Source organism: Dipodomys spectabilis, unplaced genomic scaffold, assembly GCF_019054845.1.
Source record: "Dipodomys spectabilis isolate Male_0828 unplaced genomic scaffold, ASM1905484v1 ptg000289l, whole genome shotgun sequence".
NCBI lineage: Eukaryota > Metazoa > Chordata > Mammalia > Rodentia > Heteromyidae > Dipodomys > Dipodomys spectabilis.
This window is the reverse complement of record NW_024870966.1, coordinates 9155215-9169531: the sequence shown is the minus strand read 5'-3', so window position 1 is coordinate 9169531 and position 14317 is coordinate 9155215.

The window sequence follows — 14317 nt, the reverse complement described above, 5'->3', positions numbered from 1 at the left end:
GAGCCCTAGTCCAAACATAAACCAGCATCTGCACCAGGATCAGCCTGGAATCCGCATTTGTCTCAGAGCCAGGCCAGTGTAGCACCCAGCATCAGCACTAACACTCAGTGTTAGTGCACGTATCAGGTCAGCACCAGCTCTGAGCATCAGTACCAGCATCCGTCCAACCCCAGCCACAGCATCTCACCACTCAGCATTCAGTACCAGCACATCAGTCTAGCATTTATCTCACTATTGGCACCAGAACCAGGATGGGTGCAAAATAAACACCAGGATTGGTCCAGCATCAGCACCCTGCATCAGAACCAGCCCCGGCCCAGCATCAGTTCAGCAGCAGCCTCAGCACTCAGCCTCAGTGGCGGCAGCAACAGGAACATCAGTGTGCCCAGGCTATCCCACTGAGAGTAGAGATCCCCACCTTGACCCAGCCCACTGGGTGCTCAGAGAAATCACATGGGAATAATTCAGACTCCCAAGCAAGGGAACGCTGGCTTGTATGCTAGGGGAGAGGGCCCGGATGTGGGGAGTCTGAGAAGTTCTGTAGGTGATTCTAGTACCAGGCTCTTATGAGACCCTGTCACAGGCAGTCCTGATTGCTTCTCCCCTGTGTATGTGAAGGAAACTCCTAATCGGGATTAAGGATCAGGCCACAAGGATCCCTGAAGGCCCGGGACCATGGCAGTACTGAGGACAGTGCCCCAGGCCTCCAAATGTCAGCATTGGTGTGGGATGTGGGATCCACATGTCCTCCTAAAGTCCTCTATTGATCAAGACTCCATCTTGGAGCCTAAATACTCCTGGGTTCCCGAGTGGCAAGAGGCAAGACTCCTGCAGGCCTTCATGAGACAAAAAGCCAGAGCACAAATGCAGACACGCTCCTGGTTTCCCTCTGCTGAAATTCGGTAGCTACTTGTGTCTGCTGACGTGTCCAGTCCTGCCCAGCATTGGCCAGCTGCGGTCTGCAGAGGTGCCCCAGAGGAGCGTGTGGCAAACCAGGCTCAGGCCAGTCCCTCTGAAGAGGCCTCCGTGTTCCTCAGAGGCCTGGCCAGCCAAGGCTCCCAAGTTCTCCCTAAGCTCAAGTGTGGTGAGTACTGGCACAGACAATCCCTCCCAGAGGCCCAGGAGGCAATGGTCTCGGGCTCTCACCATAATCCCTTCTTTCATTCGTTATCCATCACGCCTCTAGAAGTGAACTGCAGCCTGCATTATTGAGTGCCTAGCCCGTTCTCTGCCGAAGATGGATCACTGGTGGTCAAGCCACAGGTCTGACATCGCCCCTCTGAAATCAATACAGAACACATTTGTAAAGGTTGACTTGCCCCAACCAAACCATCTCCTTCCAAAGGATGTAGCCTCATTAAACTGTAAACAAGAGCAAAAGCATTCGTTTTCACGGACCTGCAAGCTTTCTCTCAAGTAGCTCATCCTTCTGGGAGATAAAACTATGACAAAATATCACCGGCGGACATTCGGGATGATTTCATGGAGTAGACGTGAGACATGTCAGACTTTGGTTAGGTTGAACCAAATATACAAGCTCTTTTTCATGCTGTACGTATAGGGATTTTTTTTATTTATCTAGTTATTATTGCTTGGATTTGGTAGGCTCCATTCCACCACAGCTGCATTTTAAAAGAACAAGGAAGGGAGCAGGAGGTTCTAAAGTCTACTGCAAGAACCTACCGAAACTAAATGGTTTAAACAAATGTATTGTCTCAGTTCCTCCAACCCAAGTCTCAGATCAAGGCTTTTGCAGAGCAGGGCTCCCTCTGGAGGGCGCGTAGGGCCTCCTCACCCCTGGACCCCTGATGACAGCCCCATCCCCCGGCTCAGGGGCCATGCCAGCACCTCCGCCTCCGCCCTCACTGAGCACGACCCCTCTGCACATCATGTTCCCACATGACCTTCTCCTTCTCCACTCCATGTTGGCCTTCGTAAGAAGAACATCAGTCCACCCTGCAGCACTATGACTTTGTCTTCATTGACAGGCAAACTATCCACCAAGACCCACTCCTAAGAAAGGTCACACTCACAGGTCCCGGGAACTGGGACTCTTTGTGTAAGCCACAGCAGGTGGCAGATGCCGTGTCTGACATGAGCGTGGCGGGGCATGATGCAGGTGCTACCAGGCCTCCCTTGCCTCTTGTGTCTTCTTCCCAGACCCCTGTCCTGCATTTCCAGGGCAAGCCCGGACAGCCAGGTAAACTCTCACAAGGAAAGAGGCACGTTCGGGGCTGGGAAGGTGGCTCAGTGGTAGAGTGCTTGCCTTGCATGCATGAGGCCCTGGGTTCCATTCCTCAGCACCACATAAGCAAAAAGAAAAAAGCCGGAAGTGGTGCTGTGGCTCAAGTGGTAGAGCGCTAGCCTTGAGCTGAAGAGCTGAGGGACAGCGCCCAGGCCCAGAGTTCAGGCCCCACGACCGGACCCCCCCCCCAAAAAAAGAAAGAGGCACGTTCAGGAAAACACCTTTTCTAATATATTTCCTACTAAGGCAAGGCATTGGAGAAAAACCTTTGCCTAAGATCCCTAGGAGTTACTGTTAAAGTACCAGAACCAACACTGAATGACTCCTCGTATGTCTACAGAAATTTACATTTTAAAATAACCTCTGTGTTAATGCGTGTTCCCCCTAAACACACCAGGGCAGCAGCTCCTATATAATGCACCTCTAAAGCACCATTGTGCGTGGGATGCTCCCTCACCAGCCCCCAGGACAGGCATGAAGAAGCCAGTTCAGACAGGATGCCAGGAAATAGAAAGGCACACTTCCTTACCGAGGTCCAGCAGAGAAAAACCTGAACCCTCCAATCCAAGGCAACATGGCTGAACTCGCCTCTGTGTTCCACCTGGTAAACCAAAGGGAATGGTGAGTTTTCTGAAGAGCCCAATAGAGCTGCCTACAAAGAGCATAAAAGTTCAAGGTCTTTATTTTTTTTTAATTGTCAACACCAATTTCCAGATGAGAAAGGAGACATCAAAGTGTCAGAAAACATTAAGCCCCAGGGGCCCTGATAAAAAGAGACATGATACTGAGAGGAAGATAAAACGTGATGACAACATTACTTTTGAATTGCCTTTGAAATATTCTCAGCACAGACCCAGGAACCCCTGACTTCTCCTGACCACATCCCTCAGACCGCCAGGGCCTCATCCACTCAGACCGCCCGGGGCCGCAGCCGGACAGCAGACAGACAGCAAAAGGTGTCAGCATACAACTCAGAAGGAACACCTGACAAATTTCGTGAAGGTTATTTTCAAGCATAAAAATATTTTGCAGATATTTTAAGTCAAGATAAATAATCTGACATTTGAATATTTGGGCTTTCTTCTAGTTATTTTATGAGGGAACAGTGGCTGTACAAGGGGTTTTCACTGTGGCATTTCCAAAGATGTATACAGGGCACTCCATCAGACTCTCCCCCCATCGCTCTCCCTCATCCCTCCCCCTTCTTAAAACAATTCAGCAGGTTTTATTGTCTGAGGGGTTTTCTTTTAGTGTTGTTGCTGTTGTTTTGTGCTTGTTACAGCTCTTGAACTCAGGGCCTGCTTGTTGTCACATAACTTTGCACTTGAGGCTGGTACTTTACCACTTGAGCCACAGTTCCACTCTGGCCTTTGGTTGATTAGAGATAAGAGTCTCATAGACGTTCCTGCGAAAGCTGGTGCAAACCACAATCCTCAACTGGGAAGGAGGGAAGGATCACATTGTCTAAAAAGAAATGTTCTCATTACCTGACGTAGGTAACTGTAACTCCTGTGTGCATCACCGTCATAATAACAATTTTTAAATATCCAAGAAATGTATTAAAAAGAAAAAATACCTGAGATCCTCACATCTCAGCCTCCTGAGTAGCTAAGATCACAGGAGTGAACTACGGGTGCTCAATGTGTTTGGTTTTTACACAGGCACCTTAAGTACTTTGACCATATCAACCCTCCTTTGCCTTGTCATTAGCCCCTCCCTCCCACTGATAGCCAACCCAGGCTCCAACAGAGCCTTGCTTGGAACTATTATGCACAGGTCAAATCACTGGGCTCTACAAATTCAACTAAACGCATGCTAGAGGTGGCAGCTGGTCCCTCGGGATTAGAGGGACAGGGAAGATGGTGTCTGTGGCCAGCTCTGCATACCAGCTGGGATGTCCTTTCTCACGAGTCCTGCTGGGCTCAGGATAAACTTGGAAACCAGACAAACCAAGTTAGAATAGCAATTACCTCAAGTACCCAGCAAGCGAGGAGAGAGTACCTGGCAGGGCCCAGCCAGTCATTCTGAGCTCGCAAGTGCGTCTGGGTGCTGGTGCTCCGCCACAGAGATCAGCCACGACGAGGCTCTCCCGCTGTCCATTTCAGCTAAGTGAAGCATCCAGAGACTGGGAGAGAGTCAGATCGTCCGCTGAGTGATGAAAAGCTAATAGAAAACCCATTCGTCCTGCTGTTTATCACATTTGACAAGAAACTGAATGCCGCGAAACAGAAATCATCGCAAAAGTAACACATTTCATTAGGGGGAAAAGCTTAAAGCAGCTATAGAACAACACGTCAGCCCATTTCCAATTTCTTCCCAAGATCTTTGCAGAAGTTATGGTGAATAGAAAAGGAAAGGTTTTTGAGTTTCCATGAATTACGAGGTTTGAGGGGGTTTGAAATTTGCCAGGGAGCCATTCTCTGTACCAGAATATTACACTTTGGAGGCCAGTACAAAAATCAACAAACCATCCAATACATCCAGCCCGAAGGAAGGAAGCGCTAATGACATACTTACCCAAATTGCTTAGCTTCAGCCTGGGGGAGGCAGAAACTTCACGAATTAGAGGACATCGGGTAACGGGAAGGAAGGTCACCTTGCATTGCAGATGCTCTCATCGCCAGCGCCCATGAACTACTGCATCGCGTGGAGAAGAGCAGACAGAGGAGCTTACCAGGGTAGGAGAAAACAGGTTGTAGGTGCCAGGAATCAGACATACATTCTCACTGAAATCTCTCTTAAGATAAAATCCCATTTCCAACTTAAATTGACTGTTGTGAATGGTAGTAAGCATTGTGAATGTCAGAAGTCCTGCACTCTATCAAGATGGAGCGTTAGTCAAATTCAGAATGCCAGGATTCAAAGAATCCAAATTCCTAAAGTACTTTTATAAAATGTTGTCTCTAGAAAATACAGAGTCACATGGGGTCTACCAGCTCCTGGGTATGTATTCCTGAATTTTATGGGGTCAATGGATACTATGGGGACCAGAGAAACAGCACTCCAAACATCCCGTGAAAGAGGGTGCAGTCCATGAACTGAATGAATGTTCTCTGGTTCATTCATTGGTTGATACATAGGCTCGTTGGTTGATTCATTGGTTGGTAGGGTAGTTATTTGGATGGTTGGTTGATTGGTAGGTAGGGTATTTGTTTGGTAAAGTTGGTGACTGGTTAGTTAATAAGTAGTTTTGTTGATTTGTTGGTAGGTTGCTAGGTTGACTTGTAGGTAGGTAGCTTGCTTGCTTTCTTGATCAGTTGGTGGATAGTGTAGTTGATTGGCTGGTTACTGGATTGGTTGATTGGTTGATTGGTAGGCTGGTTAGTTATTTCTGTTAGGAAGGTTGGTTGATGGATGGAAGGTTAGCAGATTAACAGATGGATGGACTGGTTGACTGAACTGTTGGCTACATATAGGGAGGTGGGAGGGTAGACATGTTAGTTTCTTCTGATGGTATCCTTGCAGCAGACAATCTGAAATGCATCCATCTGTGTTTGTCCCCAGACCCACAACAGGTTGGTGACGTGGGTCACTTCAACCCCAGCCCCAGTGTGATAACTAGAACTCCTCATTTCAGCATCTCAAATTCTCCTGTTGTTGGGCCTAGCGGGCAAGTCACCCCCACAGCCTGCCAGGGGATGGCACTCACCAGACTTTGTTCATGTTGAAAATATTCTGGGGCAGAGAGAGGCGGGAGCCAGTCCCTCCACCGTGGGGAAATTCAACACGTGAGTGGGCTGCTCCCCCCCCCCTGCCCCCCGTGGAGTCCAGAGCCTGGAAGACACCCAGCCCTCTCGAGCAGCAGCCTGACCAGACCTGCCCATGTGCCTGACACAGGCCTGACCATGGGCAGGCTTATAGACCCGGGTCTGCAGGGAACCGCTCTCCAGGACTCTCCCTGGCAGTGTTCACCTTGTCTCCTCTGTAAGCCACATTCCTTTCCATCACCTGGCAGGCCCCCAAATAACCACGGCAGGGCTGAACGCAGAGGGCTGGATGAGCTTTTCCAATAGCAGATAGAAAAGAAAGTCACACCACTCCGGTGAGTTCCTGCCCAAAGCACACGGCGCTCAGTCACCAGGGCATGGGCGGCCCTCAGCTCACAGCGCTGGCTGTTCCCAGCAGACAGCAGCCCGGCCCCGGGGCCCTCACAAAGCCCCGCTCACCGTGTGCTCCAGCCGGGAGCAGGAAGCATGTGTCACAGCACTTTGACTCACGCTATTGATGGTGGCACCTCTCACAAAAAGGCAAAGTAGATGCCGCCAGCACAGCACCTTATTCATAAAAGAGCATAGTGAGCCATGAGCGTGGCCTTGGCTGTGCCTCCTGGCAGCAGGCAGTGTGGTGAGCTCCCTGCGAGCAGAGCTGGGCGGCTGCTCCCGCAGGATGGCTGCCAGTGGCTCACACCCGGGCTCAGCCCTCACTGCCTCCTTTGTTCTCATCTCCAGAGACCGCGGAGCCGGGAACCGTTCATTTCCTGGTCGTTTGCCCTCATTGAACCTCACCATGGCCCCCGTCATCTCGAGTACAGCCACCGCGTCCAGAGGCCTCTGCATTCATGTCCAAGTGTGCGTCTGTCTCCAAAGGTGCGTCCATCTCCAAGGATGCATCCATGTCCAAGGATGCGTCCATGTCCAAGGATGCATCCATGTCCAAGTGTGTGTCTGTCTCCAAAGGTGCGTCCATCTCCAAGGGTGCGTCCATGTCCAAGGATGCATCCATGTCCATGGATGCGTCCATGTCCAAGGATGCGTCCATGTCCAAGGATGCGTCCATGTCCAAGTGTGAGTCCATGTCCAAGGGTGCGTCCATGTCCAAGGATGCGTCCATGTCCAAGGATGCATCCATGTCCAAGTGTGCATCTGTCTCCAAAGGTGCGTCTATCTCCAAGGGTGTGTCCATGTCCAAGGATGCGTCCATGTCCAAGGATGCGTCCATGTCCAAGTGTGAGTCCATCTCCAAGGGTGTGTCCATCTCCAAGTGTGAGTCCATCTCCAAGGGCACATCCATCTCCAAGTGTGCGTCCATCTCCAAGGGTGTGTCCATCTCCAAGGGGTGTGTCCATCTCCAAGGGGTGTGTCCATCTCCAAGTGTGCGTCCATCTCCAAGGGTGTGTCCATCTCCAAGGGGTGTGTCCATCTCCAAGTGTGCGTCCATCTCCAAGGGTGTGTCCATGTCCAAGTGTGCATCCATCTCCAAGTGTGAGTCCATCTCCAAGTGTGAGTCCATCTCCAAGGGTGAGTCCATCTCCAAGGGTGCGTCCATCTCCAAGGGTGAGTCCATCTCCAAGTGTGCGTCCATCTCCAAGTGTGCATCCATCTCCAAGTGTGCGTCCATCTCCAAGGGTGCGTCCATCTCCAAGGGTGCGTCCGTCTCCAAGTGTGAGTCCGTCTCCAAGAGTGAGTCCATCTCCAAGGGTGCGTCCATCTCCAAGGGTGCGTCCATCTCCAAGGGTGCGTCCATCTCCAAGGGTGGGTCCATCTCCAAGGGGTGCGTCCATCTCCAAGGGTGCATCCATCTCCAAGGGTGCGTCCATCTCCAAGGGTGTGTCCATCTCCAAGTGTGTGTCCATCTCCAAGTGTGTGTCCATCTCCAAGTGTGCGTCCATCTCCAAGTGTGAGTCCGTCTCCAAGAGTGAGTCCATCTCCAAGGGTGCGTCCATCTCCAAGTGTGTGTCCATCTCCAAGTGTGAGTCCATCTCCAAGGAGTGCGTCCATCTCCAAGGGGTGCGTCCATCTCCAAGGGTGTGTCCATCTCCAAGTGTGCGTCCATCTCCAAGTGTGCGTCCATTTCCAAGTGTGCGTCCGCAGAGCACTGAGGGAGGCTGCGGAGGCGGCCGGGTCCCTGGGCACCCTGCGAAGTTACTGTGGTCCCAGGCAGCCTTGATGGGGCCTAGCATGAGTTGAAGATGCTCATTTGGTTTCCCCGGTTATTCGTTTGCTAGGGCTGCTGTAACAACGGCCACACACCTGATGGCCTCAAAGAAGAAGAACTGGCTTTTTCACGGTTCAGAAGGCCAGAAGTTCAGTATCAAAGTGCTGCGAGTTGGTTCCCACAGAGCCACCCCCACCCCAGCCTCCGGCCAGCAGCTCTTCCTGTGTGTTGACTTGAGAGCAGCATCTCCCTCTCGTCTCTGCCTCCGTCCTGACGTGGCTCTGCTGTCTATGTGTCTGTGTGTCCTCATCTCTTCTTGCAAAGACAGGAGCTGTCGGATTAGGGCCTGACCCTGCTCCTGCACGAGCTCAAGTTGAGATTCTTCAGGTGCGTATAGCTGCACAGTCGTTACTTGCAAGTAGGGTCACACTCACGGAGACTAGGGGTGTGGGCTGGGACGTACCCGCTGGCCGACCCACTGCGATCTGAATTCACCACATCATGAGACCAAGGCAGGGTGCACAATCCCCCTGGGCACCCGCGCGTCGTGACTGTCTTTGATCCTGCTGATTCACAGTTCTACGCGCCAAGTGCAGCCCTGAGACGTTGTCCATGAACTCTTAGCTTACCTAGGGCATCCGTGTCTCATTTTGCAATGGGCCAAAGTTGATGGAATCGAGTTGTGTTGAGTCTCTTTGTGTGTGTTGAGTTGGAGATAGAAGTCAAGGCCTTGCTCCTGCTGGAGAAACATTCAACCTCAGCTCCAAAGAAAACATTTCTAGTGGCAAGAACCAGAAAGGTTGAGACTCCAGGTAGCTGCAGTGGCCTGGGGAGGCCTCAGGGGGAATTGAGGCAGAAGCCTTGATGGTCACCTGTCTCCCGGGGGAAGGCATGTCGCCAGGCACTAGAGCTGGCTGAGGAGCATCGCAGTGGGCAAAGCAGCGGGAAGGCCATGCTACACGCCCTCCACAGGACGCACCCAAGTCCCGCTGGGCAGGTCCAGCCTGTGCAAGGTTCTCCTCCGATGAACCTATTTACAGGTCTTTGAGGAGACCCCACAGCCAGGCTGCCTGGGGTGCATCTGTGATTTTAACCTCTGTGCCCTGATCCTGGTATGACTGAGAAGGAGAAGCCCATCCCTGTGCAGGGTGACCTAGGCTAGAACACATCAGACAACCTGCTGCAAACTTCCTCAAACCAGCTGAGCAGAGAAGATGCCCGCGAGGCCGGCGTGACCCAGTCCTGAAAGAACAAATCTGGTTTTCCAGTCATAAAAAAATGCATGCGAAGGTCTATCACCATGTCTTTAGAATCTGGGTTGATTAGCAATGCGTACAACACAAATGACCAGAATGACCAAGGAAGAAATAGACCATCTGAGGCTGCGGCCATCAAACTTGACAATGTGTCAGCTTCCCTGGAGGGCACAGGGTGGGGTCGGTGGAGTCGGGGTGGGTGGGCCGAGGGCCAGACCACCCACATCTCAGGGGACGGGTGCAGGAGGTACACCTTTCGCACCAGAGACCAGCCCCCAAGATGATTACACAAGAGGCTCTTTGTAACTGGCAGAATTCATAGGAGTAATAATCCCATATTAGGAGAGTTAATATAACTCAATCACAGTAGAAGAGAGAATTTGCGTGCACTAGGACCTTTAATGTCCAAAGGGCTTCTACAGCTAGAGGGGAGGGGGAAGAGAGGGGAGGGAGAGGAGAGTGGTGACCGCATGCTCCTTCAAACACGGTTTTTAACATACTGAGAGCTGTAGTAAATCATGCTGAATGAATGAACCCGTCCTGAAGGAATGAAGCCGGAGGAAGCCACGGTCTCAACAGGGAGGCCGAACCTTGGTCCTGGCCGCCTGTCCGTGAGAGAAAGGCCTCTTGCTCAAGCTTCACCATCCTGTAAGCTCATGGATGACAATGCATAGCCACCCTGTGACAGGTCCTCTCCCAATGTGGGAGGAGTCAGGATCAAAGTGGAGCTTCCGTGTCAAACAAACAAAAGTGGACACTAAAGCAAATGAAAGACAGACCCCCGCGCATGACTGCCTGACAACCATCACAAAAGACCGCCGGAGAACAGCCGGGAACAGAGCGGCCCTCACCACTCCACAAGGGCTTGTGCCCACGCACCGTCCAGGCCCAGACTGGCCCCAACCCCTGACTCGTGCTTGGGCTTCATAACTAGTGTTTCGAATAGATAATGTCAATCCTTCAACTTGCCTCAACCTCTGCTTGACACTTAGGTTGACACCAATACCTGTTGCTTGAATGAAGTCCTGCTTGCAACTGTCTCCCAATTCAGGCTCTTCTGACCCCTCTGTGGTGGAGCCTGTCTGTTCAGCCACATCTCCAGTAGAAGCAAAGAGGAGCCATGTGCATCTGTGGCTGGAAGATTCCTGCCGGCCTGAGATGAGGGGCGCAGGTGCTGAGCCGGGCTCGGCCACGCCGCATAGCCTGCGCGGCCTATGAGAACTGTGCATGCTGCACACCCAGAGCAGGATGCAGAATGAGCAGCACATGGTCTCCCGCAGCTGTACCAGCCGCCGTGGACCACGGGACTTCCTTCCAATCGCTCTGAGCGCTGCTGGTACTGACGATCTGGACAGACCCCAAACACCTGCTTAGCAGGATTCTGCCTGGATTCTGTGACAACTGAGGGTTGACCTGCTTCTAGGGAGAGAATCTAAATATCTAATCAGCCTGAAGCCCTGATTTCATGAGCCTGTTTCAGCAGAGCCATCACAGTAAACGCGCTGGTTTAAAATTATGTGATGCCCCAAAGTCCCTTTGGCACAGATCACATGCTTTTCCACTTCCTATTTTTCAAACATGTAGGCTGATGTATTCCTACCCCCCTCCAAGCTTTGCTAGGGAGAAAGTCTCCATTTCATCAAACCCTGTGCTGATGCTATTTCCTGTCCCTGTTAACACCTTAATGCGCAGCGCAAAGCCTGTAGCTCACAGCGTAGTACAAACACAGGGAGCCTAGGTCAGACGGGGGCTGCCGCTCTGCACCTCCTTCCCCCGGGGTCTGGCTGGGCACACTAGACAACCAACTCACGCTCAGGTGTGGGCCGGCCAGGCGTGCAAGGAGCGAGGAGTCAGCGTGTGAGACCACCACACGTGGCGAGCTCTGCAGTCTCCTGTCTCGCTCAGACTGAGAGGCATCTGGGGAGGGAAGCACCCCGCTGCGGATGGGCACCCAAGGGGCCCTGCTGGGCCAGGCCCCTCTGCACCCCGCTCCCCACTGGAAAGTGGAATCCAGAACTCTGTGCACCTGCCAGGCCCCGAACATCATGAGGACTCATGGCAGCTTGACAGACAGGAGACACCCTCATAAGACAGGAAACAGGGCTCCGTGATTCGCCCACTATGTGCGGGTTAGCTTCTGAGATTAGAGCCTTGCTTCCTGCGGGGACCGTGTCTGGCCTGGGCCCTGGGGCTCTCACTGCCGAGGTGACAGGCATGCACAACCACATCTAGTTGCCCCCCAGGAGGATAGAGTGCTTCAGATTTTTCTACCCACACGGCCTGGAACTGTAATCCTCCCAACCTCAGCCTCTGCTGTAGCCAGAGGATGCCACTGCATACAGCGATGAGCTGAGAAGGGATGACAAGAATGTTCCTGCCCAGGTGGGCCTTAAGGCATGATCCTCTGATCCTCAGCCTCCCAAGTAACTAGGATTACAGGCATGAGGCACCAGCACCAGGCTAGAATTGATCTTGTTAACCAAACATAGGCATCTCCACAGAGAAACGCCCATGAGCCAGAGCTGCATGTGTGGAAATACCCAATGAGCGCCCTCTCCCTATTTTAAAAAAAAATATCTTTAAGAAGGAACTTGTTTCACTTATTTTTTTTCAAGAATTTAGGCCAAGAAGAATTGTATGGAAGATGATGCACACCCACAAACTGTTAAGAAAACAGCAGAACCTTGGAACAAAAGAGGATTTATCTACTGAGCAAAAGCCCCTCTGGCTCTCTAAGCTGGGCGGAGATCAGCCACAGGAGCCCCAGAGTCCTTGCCAAAGAGACCAACGAAGGAAGCCAGGCGGGGAGCTGCGGTCCGTAACTCTCCCACCAGTCCGCAGAGGAATCAAGAGTCCTAAGAGAGAGGGCAGCGGAGTCCACACTGCCAGAAACTGGCTTGCTGTGATTTGCATGAACAGTGCACTCGATTGCCAGGAGCCAGGGGGGTTGTGTAAGATTCCTGTCCTCAGGGAAGCTCAGGCTGGCATGTCTCCCCGGCAGCCAGTCCTGATGGCTCTGCACATGGTAAGTAAAGCCCGGAAATCTGCACCCCTGGCCCCTTGGGGCCAGTCTTGCCCAGGGCCCAGCCTGAAAGTCTCTGCTCCTGAGGAGCCCAATGAGGATGCGCTGCTATCCTACGTCCTCCATGTCCTCCACCCCCACCCCAGGACACTCCTCTTCTTCCTCCATGGGGCCTGTGATTTGCAGCCTTCTCATCTCCATGGAGACCGGGACTTGGGGAGAGGAGGGGATGTTTCAGGATGGAATTCAAGGTGCTGAGGTTGAGCCCCGGGAGCCTGGCCCTTCTGCCCTGGGAGCCACCTCCTGACACATCTGCACCCTGGACCACAGCAGACATGGGAACGGAAGCACCGGGCCTGTGGGAAAGGGAAGGGGCCCATCCACGCAGGGCTCTGCAGCCCACTGTGGGCCCCAGGCCCCAGCAAGCCACAAAGCCGCAAGCCAGGGTACAAGGTGCGGGGGAGGCAGATAGGCTCACCGCAGGGACTGAAGGTCTGGAGAAAGCGCATTGTCCTTCTGCTGCAGGGCGCTAGCTGTGGGCCTTCCTGGCTGGTTGGGAGGGGCGAGGAGCGGCCAGAGCCATTGGCAGAGCTGAAGGGCTGTGCCGTGCGGCCTGCGGGCCTGACACAGTCAGAAGTGTGGCTCCGGTCCCCACCATGGGAGAGTCCCTGGAGTACTGGCCCAGCTCAGGCCATGGGATGGGTGGTGGCTGGCATGCCTCGAGGGATCTCCACTCTCCTCCACCACCCTGCTCCCAGCCTTCCCACGCTCCTACCAGTGGCTCACCCTTATCCAGAACACGGCAAGGTCTTCCCCGCCCGGCTCCCCCAGCCTCCTCAACGGGGCTCCGAACCTGTGCGGCCCACCCTCCTAGAAACTCAGATGGCGACATTTCCCTCTTCAGCAGTCCTCTACCCTCCCCCCACCCCCAGCAGAGCAGGATTTGCCATCCTGACGGCAGGAATGCTGGTGCCCTGGGCCCGGAGCCTGGGCTTCAGTGCCAGTGGCCCCTCCTCTCTCACACCTCCCAGCCTCGGCCCCGACATGCCAGGAGCTGGAGCTCGGCATGTTACAACATGGCTCCAGCTCCCAGGAACTTTCTCCCAGGTCCTCCAGGCACAGTACTTGCCCCGGGACTTGGCCCTGGGTATGTGCCAGATACTGCCTGGCTACCTCCTCACGGCTAATAGGCAATGGTCACCTCACCCACATACAACCTGTCCTTAGACCAGCAGGTTCCCCTCATGAGCACAAGCAGCAGTCAGGAATCCCAGCCAACGTGTCTCCGGTGCTGCCTGTGATAGGTCAGCCCTTGCAGGAGAGTGTGCCGGGTGCAAACTCACAGAGTAAGCAGAGACCAGGAAGGGGCTACTGCGGAGTTACCATCGACTCTGCAGAGGAGGCCCCAAGATCCAGGAAGCCCTCCTCCCGAGGAGACACTGCCGAAGCCACAGAAATGACGGTGACATCAGAGACACTGACGGTGACATCAGAGACACCGACGGTGACATCAGAACAGGAGCAGCAGGGACGCAGAGGCAGAATGTCTAAACAAGCTGCAATCTGAAGGCAGCGGGGGACAGCCATCTACACCCAGCAAAGGACTGGCTTGCAGGCTCAGCAAATTTCAACTCTGGGGTGTTGGTCTGAGTTGCAGGAAGGCAGTTTCCCCTGGGGAGTCTGGAGCTCTGTTCTAGAATGTGCAGAGTGGGAATGTTGGCTCACAGGTTAAAAGTGCCTTTGAAGTCGCCAGGAAAGCTTTGCTTTGAAACCAGAGGAAAGATGCTCTCCTCCCGCAGCGCAGCAGCTCTTCCCACCGCAGCCAGGTGGCAGGGCCCACTGAGCGCAGGTTGCACCGCGAAGCCCCCCACAGCGCAGGCCAGGACACTGAAGCCCACAACATCGCGCTGCTGGGTCCAG